General features: G+C 48.9%; 1 long non-coding RNA gene across 2 annotated transcripts; it reads left to right on the plus strand.

Annotated features, from left to right (window-relative positions):
* Positions 1-700: 700 nt before the first annotated feature.
* On the plus strand, positions 701-5027 carry LOC133773040 (uncharacterized). Of its 2 annotated transcripts, none has more exons than XR_009867853.1 (3): positions 701-772; positions 2999-3178; positions 4943-5027. It is a non-coding gene; the product is annotated as an uncharacterized LOC133773040 (long non-coding RNA). The 2 variants fall into 2 exon arrangements; XR_009867852.1 differs by lacking the exon at positions 4943-5027 and adding an exon at positions 4487-4656.
* The last annotated feature ends 3850 nt before the right edge of the window (positions 5028-8877 follow it).

The following is an 8877-nucleotide window of genomic DNA, read 5'->3' on the forward strand; positions in this document are numbered from 1 at the left end:
GCATGGGAAGCAGGTCCGTGCAAGCCCAGATAACATCATCCTCATTCCAAAGCTGCCCAGAGCAGGGGATGCTGCCGGCAATGTTTGCCCAGAGTCTGATTTTGTTCAGCGCTGGCCGTGGGCCAGGCCTCAAAATTTCCTGAAGTGTTCTGCGAGTTACCGGGGGAGACGGAGCTTTGAACTTGCCTGCTATAACACGGGCTGGTTCCCAGGGTCATAAACATGTTTCTGAACCTAATTAGAAAGCCTCATGAAAAGGGCGCGAGCAGGCCTGAGACACGACGGTCGGTGTAAAACCGGCCCGTGGGCCAGAACGGGAGCGCGGCTGTTCCCAGACTCGGGAGGACAGAGAGTTAAGAGCTTTAGCGAGAAGAAAAGGCTCTTTTACAGTCCTGGCTGGGGACCTGGGCTGTACCGGAGAGGGAATGTAGGAGGCATAATTGAGGCTTGTAAAACATTTCCAGACAAAATCGCTTAATGTGTTTTGGAGAGTAAAAAGCAACAGTGCACATAATCCATAAATTTGGGCAGCTTTCTGCAGAGTCAATAGAGCCGGATCCAGGCCATCAGGAGGACGGCCAGACCAGCGCGTGCTGGGCGCGGACGGCTGCAGGTGGACTGGGCCCATCGAGCGAGACCCTGGAGCGGCAGCTGATTGGCTTTGGATTCTCGCTCCGCCCCCTCTCTCAACGGGCGGCCCGGGACAGGTTCTTGAACCTGCTGGAGTTCTGCTAACTTACCTGGAAAGTGAAGAAGAAATAGCACCTACCTTGTAGGTTTCCTGGGAGAGTTAAGTATTCGAACGTCTGGGCCAGCACCTGGCACATGGGACGGGCTTGTACGATGTTTGCTGACTGTAAACTGCTCTCTTGGGAGTGGGCTGTAGCTGGGAAGGGCCACGCTGTGTCCCTTGTGTCCAGAGGCCTCACCACGTCTTGTTCTTCCTCCTATCTTCTCTCCTGCTTCCTCTCTGCCTGTTTTGGTTGCTTGCCAACAACCCCTTCACCAATGTATTCTTCCAAACTGTCCCTTTCACCATCAGACAAATCTCTGGTGATGACCCATCCTTCTCAGAACAAAGTTCAAATTTCTGGGCCCTTTGGACCCAGGTTAACTTTCTGGGTCACGTCCAGCGATGTCCCGCTGTGGTAATCGTGTGTCAGATGCTTCCAGTGTCCCCTTGTTCTAGACAAGTGGTAAATACTGCACTTCCTGGCTCCCTGGTGGACTCTCTCAGTGGTTGTCCAATTCCCGCCATACAATCTCCACACCATAAATACAGTAAGAATCACTTGCACTTCTTCAGGACACTTTGCGAGTATAAACTTGTGCTGTAAGAATTGCTTTTCTGTGTTTCTTCCTGGACTCTGAGCTTTGAGGGGAGATGTCACTATAACATCTCCAGGAACCTCAGGAGATACTTGTCAAATTGAATTGCACCTGCTTGGAACCCAGGTTGTTATGTCTTCTCGGGATCCTCCTCTGGTCCTGGGTCAACGCTGGGCTATCTTTTCCTTCATTCTTCCAGAACCACTGATAAACCTCAGTCTCCAAGTCAGGCAGTGGTGGTGTGGTAGACAGCAGGAAGGAAAAAAGTGACCCCTATTAGTCTTAACACATGGTGGTATAAAAATACTGACTTGGTGGTTTTCTAACAATGGACTCCGCCATGAAGAGCAGTTGTGACTGTAAGTACAGTGGCAGCCCTGCCTTCCGCTTCTGGGGCAGCCCCAAAGCTCTCTGAGTTAGTGAATGCCAAACTGGAATGTGTCTGGGAGACAATATAGTTCAAGATCATACTCTTAACAAGTTTTTTCAATGGGTATATGGCTTGTTAAAAATGGGGCCAAAAGTTGGGTGCAGTGGGTTAAGCTGCCTTTTGCCACATTGATACCCCACATCAGAATTCTGGTTTGAGCCAGTTTGTTTTACTTCCAATCCAGCTTTCTGCTGAAGCACCTGGGGAGGCAGTGGATGATGACCCAAGTGTTTGGGTCTCTGCCACCCCCGTGAGAAATCAGGGTGAAGCTGCTGGATCCTGGCTTCAGCCTGGCCCAGCTGTGAGCATTGCTGCCATTTGGGGACTGAATCAACAGATGGGAGATTTCTCTTTCTCTCCCCCCTTGTTCTGCTTTTACAACAAACAATAACAAAAAAATCTTTGTAAAAAATACTGTTTTCTTCTCACAATCACTTTTCGTTCTACCTGACAAAAGATGCCAATACTTTGGCTTTCTGTACAAATCTGGCAGCATCACCATCAGGGTCCCTGTTAAATCTGCATCTCTTTGTGGTTAGCAAAACACTTTCCGAGTTATGTCACCCCGAGCCCCCCAGTAGCCTGGGAAGGCAGGGCAGTGTTTGCAGTCTTTATGGATACAGAAGCTGCAGTCCACCGCAGGGAGGTTATTTCCCGTCATCAAGCTGGGGCCCCAGTAGTCACTTGATAGCGGACTCTGAGCTCTTAGGCAGGTGCTCTTGGCCCCCAGACACATCCTACTCCAGCTGCCCCTGTCCGTCGGCCAGCCTGCATCCCAGTGCTGGAAGCTTGAGGCAGACCTCCAGGGTCCTTATCCAATGCTGCAGTCTAAGGATTTTCATATCCAATTCCCTCTTGGAGACCTTGAGTCGGAGAAGTTTAGGGCAGCTGGGAGTTTTCTGATTACTTTTTCAAAAACCAGGTTCAGGTTGCTAACAGCCTGGTGCATACAAAGAGTGAATTATTTCAGAAGACTTTGTGACTTTTTGATGGCACAAGCAAGAAAGTAACAGCCTTCAACTTCCTTCAGAACCGGAAAGGACGTGTTTGCAGACGGTCTGTCTCCCGGAGGGCGGCCTCACTCTTGTTAACCTTTAGAAGGACGGACAAAGAGGTTGCTGCAGATTCTCTGCGAGCAGGGTGCAGACTCACACGATGGTGATGGGGACCGTCCCCAAGGCTACCGCCCTTCTCGGCTCAGGTCTTTCCCCTCTCATTCCTCTCACCCACGTCTTCCAGGTGCACGGCTCACTTCCCACCAGGAGCCAGAAGACAGCAATAACTGCACCATCCCAAGGAAGCGCTGGGTTTATCTTTCATTTGGACAACTAGAGAACCCAGGATGGCAGAAGAAGCAAAAATATCGATTTTCCTTCAGTGTTTGTGTGCAGACCATGAAATTCCCTCCTTCACTCGCAGGTAATTGGTCTCCTGAACGTCTGTTGTAACCACATCGTCCAAATGTCTACTATCTGGGGGCAAACCTTTGCTTAAACAATGCATCAGTGGAAAATATTAAGTATGTGTGGAGTGAGGTAAAACATACACGCACATTATAAATCGGTATAATATTAATTGGGGAATAGTGTGATTGTATATGCCTCATATGCTATATAAAGACATATGTTTCAAAAGAAATAAAAATTATATTCATAAGGATATTTATGGAAGTGTTCCCATAAGAGCAAAAACCTGGGAGTGATTGAAGTGGGTTGTAATAGGCGAACCACTTACTGAGTTACAGTTTTCTCTAGCCATTAAAATAATAATTACAAAGATTATTCAGATCATAATCTTCAGACCAAAAATGTTAATGACAGAGGTCTGTGCAAACAGTAGAATTCCAGTTGGAATACAGGCTGTGATGGGGTTTATGAAAAATGTTTTCTCCATGTGAACCAGGCCCAGAAGTGAAAATATCATGTTAGCACGGGGGCAGGAGGGCAAAGCTTTCGTATTTTTATGTTCTGATTTCCTGAGATTTCTTGTCAGTGTACCAGACACCAAGAAACCACTTTTGTTGTCTACACTATGATGTTTGAATATAATTTATATTAGACCTCATTCCTAAGGGCTTATTAAAATACATTGTTTTAGAAAAACATTAACAGTGATGACGATTTTTTATGAAGATTTTTATGCATCATGAAAGGAACAGAGTAACTGAGACAGATATTGGTCCATTACCTAACTCTGTAAAATCTGCGTATTTTGTCACACTTGCTTCATGTTTTAAAAACAAGTACAATGTCATAGGCACCACGGAAGCCCCTTATAACAGTGGATTTTATATATCTTATTTCTGCTACACCATTTCTGTGTATCACTAATTTTCTTCAAATGACAAGTTTCTATGTGACTTTCACAATGAGCCTTAATCTACCCATCCCTGGATTTTCTTAAAATGAGGGAGGAAGGATTACACACACCTCCCAGGATAAGGACCAAATAATCAGCGTCTTGGAGATTACCAGAACTCCACGGGAGGAGTGGGAGTTGGCCAGGCGAGATGGGGATGGGGAAATGCCTGCTTGTATAAAGAACAACGGCCCAGAGGCACAGCCTGGAAGAAATGGTGATGGGTCCCTACGACTGGGTCTCAGCTTGGCTCTAGGGGAGGGAAGAGCTTACAGCAGAGATGCAGAGTCCTGGTTCACCTGTGGGAGCGTCTCAGCCCCACTCGCCTGTGTGTCTCTAGCATCAGCTGCCCTTTTCTCATGCCCTCAGGCCTTCCTTGCTCTCTGCTCTGGCTTCTCACAGCCCAGCACAAGCCTCAGTGGACAGCCTAAGGACGGACCTATGGAAGGCTGCTGTTTGACCTAGTGGTGAAGATTCTGCTTGGGATGCCTGCCTCCCATACCAGAGTCCCTAGGTTCGAGTCCTGGCTCCCCCCTCCAGTCCAGCTTTCTGCTAATGTGCACAGGTGATGGCCTGTGTACTTGGATCCCTGCACCCATGTGGGAGACCCAGATAGAGCTCCTGGCTCCTGGCTTTGGCCTGGCCCAGCCCTGGCTGCAGCAGGCATTTGGGGAGTGAACCAGTGGATAGAAGAAGTTTGTGTCTGTCTCTCTCTGCTTTCAAATAAATTAAATAAATAAATAAAATAAATGAAAGGGCCTAGTGTGATTATTTATATCCCTGCCTATTTGCTCTGCAGACAGTTTCACTGTGTTTCTCATACAGGACGCCCCGGAGACCAATCCTGACCGTGGCTCTCTGTCCAAAGTTTGTGATCTGGGATTCAGAAGAGCCACAAAATGAGTGAGCACTTTCCTGTCCCAGATGCCAACCAGACTTTGTCCACTGGGTGAGGTTCTGTGGGCCAGAGTCCAGGCCCTAGAGTCTAGGGATCACTGTGTTTGTGGGAACTGGATGGAGAAGGAAAACCCCGTGTGTCTTCTCTGGTCCAGTGATGGGCTGCTGCACAACCAACCATCCCGGATCCAGCGGCTCAAAGCACACAGTCATCACCTCTGCTCATGAATGGATGATCCGGCGGTGCTCAGTGGTGGCAGTTCAGGTCTGTGTCCCAGGGCATCAGCTGGGACCTTGACCAGAGGACCTTCATCTGGGAGCTTGTAAGAGGCACCACCTTAGATCTTCCTGAGATCTTAACCAAAGATCTTCTAGTCCTGTCTCGGATTTGTACTTGGCTGGAATGCCTATCAATTAAGGTAACTGCCAGCTCTCTGGAAAAACCTGGGAGTGAAAAGCAGTGTGAGTCTGGAATCTGGCGAGCCCCGGCTTCTTGAGTGCATTTCTCTCCTCCTGCATTTCATCATGGCTGCCAAGGCGCACGTTCAGACCTAGAAACCCAGAAACCTCCCTGTCTGGGTCATCCAGATCATGAGGCCCCGTCCCGCTTTCCGTGTGGCTGCAGACTGCAAGGTTGCCAAGCTGTCTGCCACGAGATAGCAATGCTCCCGTTCATGTTAAGGACATTCCTACGACTTTTCCATAACTTCCCTGATGCCGTCACCGGCAGGTTCCTCAGGCTTTCCCTAACACTCTCTTTGACGCCTGTACGTTTTGGATATGGTTTGAGCGTTTCCCCCAGGGGTTCAAGTGCTGGAAGTTCGGCCCTCCGTGTGGTGATGTTGCGAGGTGGTGGTACCTGTAAAAGGTGTAGCCTGCTGGGATTTGATTAGATCAATGGGTCCATACCCTTGGAAGGGGCTAGAGTAGGTCTCCTGGGACCTGGAGTTAGTTCCTGGGAGAGGAGCTGATGCCTCTGGCTTCCTGTCTCACCAGGTAATCTCTCCTGGCGTGTGCTCTCCTCCATGCTGTGATGCGGTCAGCGTGACCCTCAGAGGAGCTGGCGCCATGCTGTTTGGAATTTCAGCCCCAAAACCATGACCTAAATACAACTCTTTACAAAGTACTCAGTCTCAGGTATTTCATTATAGTAATGGCAAAGGTACCAATATGAAGCCCTTTAGGCCGCCTGTCTCCAAGCCAATGTCGTACATTTTAGGATTTTATTAAGCTAGCACCTGACTTCCAGGTACAAAAACCTATTGTGGTTATCTATGGCTGTGTACCAATGCACCCCGAAACTTGGTGGCTTCGAGCAATAGTTGTTCATTTTGCTCATACGTGGGATGTTAGGTCTCAGCGGGGCTGGTTCACCTCTGTGACACGTGGCATCAAACGGGGCTGGAGAATCCACCTCGGGTGGCTCATTCCCATGCCACTGATGGTGCTTCCTGGCTACCCAAGCCCCTGCATGGGGAAGATTGGGTCTCCTTGCTGCAAGGAGACTGCACTTCCCGAACAAGCAGCCCAAGAGATCACGGCTGACAGCGGCCGCTTTCTACTGGTGAAGTGGTCACGGAGCGAGGCTCCTCTGTAGCAACCTAAGTCCCAAAGCATGTGTGATGGGCTGTGTTGTTGTGATCAGTTTTCTGAAATACAGTCTGCCACAGGATTCTAACACTTCGAGGGCTGGATTGTTGTTTAAAGCCACTGGGAAGCTGGAGCTATTGTTTCTCAACACAATCATTATGTGCACGGTTCCCAAATGTTTTTGTGACTAAGAACCACAGCTGACTTAATCCAGCTTTGCTTTTGGACAATTCATCTGGCCACAGAGCTGATTGCCAGTAGTTACAAGAAATTTTTCATTCCAGACAGGCTGAACCAGGTTTCCCCTCTGTCCAAGAGTGTGTTTTGTCACCATCAGGCCTTTCTGCCTATGGGAGGTTGCAAATCTCGCCAGGAGTGTTCTCCAGCCCCTACCACCTCCCATCCATCACTTTGTCCTCTACACTCCTCTGCCTGCTAGTTATATGTCAACCCAACACTTCCCGCTTGATTCATAGCTCATTTTCCCCTCTGCAAGAGGCAGGTGCAGCATAGCAATTAAGACGACAGACTCTGGAGTTGCATTGGCGTTAGAGGACCCCTCGCTTATTAGGTGTGTGCTGCTCTGGTTAATTTCCTTCCATTCCTCTCTCTCTCTCTCTCAGTTGTCTTATGTGTACTCTGGGGTACACATAGCACTTGCTATGATCTGAACATTTATGTCCCCACAAAACTCATATATGGAAGCTTAATCCCCAAGATGATGCTATTAAGCGGTGGGACTTTTAAGTGGGTGATGAAGTCATGGGGGCTGTGCTTTCTTGAATGGGATTAGCACCCTCATAAAAGAATCCTGAGGGAGCTTCTGTCTTGTGAGGTGCACAGAAGGCAGATCAAGGAGGAAAGGGCCCTCAGGGGGCACAGGATCTGCAGGGCACCTTGATCCGGGACTTCTCAGCCTCCAGGACTTTGAGCGAAGCATTTCTGCTGTTGATAACTTACCCAGCCTAAGGTATTTTGCTACAGCGGCCGGCATGGATTAAGGGAGCGCCTAGCAGAGTTGCTGTGTAGATTAATAGAGTCAATACAGTCACACCAGAACCTGGCATGATTTTTGCTATCACTCCAGAGCACCTTAGTCTCCTCCAGACACTTTCCTTGGCCTTCCTTCCAGTTGTGCTGTCTCTTCCGTTGAATGGAGATCAAGCCCTGACATTTTTCTTTTTTTCTGGTTTAGAGTAAGTGTGGATTTTAAAAAAGGAAGGCTCTTGGAGGGTGAACCAACGGCAAAAGGAAGACCTTTCTGTCTCTCTCTCTCACTATCCACTCTGCCTGTCAAAAAAAAAAAAAAAAAAAAAAAAAAAAAAGGAGTGCTCTTTCACTTTTGCTCAGTTTATTATGCATAAGACAATTTCACAATTTGACCCTTTTACTTACGGTGTGTTTCTTTTTTGAAGGGCAGAGAGGTAGGGGAAAGAGAGGGGGCAGAGAAAGATCTTTCATTTGCTGCTTTGTTCCCCCCAGTGGCTGTAACAGCGATGTCTGGGCCAGGCTGAAGTCAGGAGCTAGGAACTTCATCCTGGTCTCTCACATGGGTGGTAGGGACACAAACACTTGGCCTATCTTCTGTTGCTTTCCCAGGCATATTAGCAGGAAGCTGGTTGGGAAGCAGAGCAGCAGGGACTTGAACAAACACTTGGTTATGGGATGGCAGCATCAGAAGCAACAACTTCACCCTCCCCATCACAATGCTGGCCCCACACTTGACCTTGATACCTTTCTGTAGGCAGACGTCTAAGAGGGCCCCCAAGCCCCTGCCCCTGTTGAACATGGCCAGCAGGATCCCCCGGGCTGTGAAAGTGATGGATTTTAATGCTATGACGAGGTTTTATTATAAGGCACGGCTAACTCTGAACAAGGGAGAGAGAGGATGTGGGTGGGATTGGCCCATGCCATGAGCTCTTTACATTGGGTACAGAGGTCAAAGGCCGGGTACGCGAGAGGCAGCACGTGTGAGAGAGATGTGATCTCAGGCTGCTTTCTCACTGCTGGCTTTGAAGGTGGAGGGGACAACGTGGCAGGGAATGCACATGGCCTCAGGGAGCTGAGAGCGGCCCCTCCTGACAACCAGCAGGGAATCAGGGACCTCAGCCCCACATTGCAAGGAGCTGAATTCTGCTACCGCCACCTGGGTTTGGCCCCAGGCTGCAGATGACGAAGCAGCTGGCTGACTCCTTGATTTCCGCCTCAGGGGAAGCTGGGAAGTCAGTCCAGCTGTGCCGTGTCTGGCTTTCTGAGTTAACAAAACTCGAAGA

Source organism: Lepus europaeus, chromosome 13 (genome assembly GCF_033115175.1).
Source record: "Lepus europaeus isolate LE1 chromosome 13, mLepTim1.pri, whole genome shotgun sequence".
Taxonomy (NCBI): Eukaryota; Metazoa; Chordata; class Mammalia; order Lagomorpha; family Leporidae; genus Lepus; species Lepus europaeus.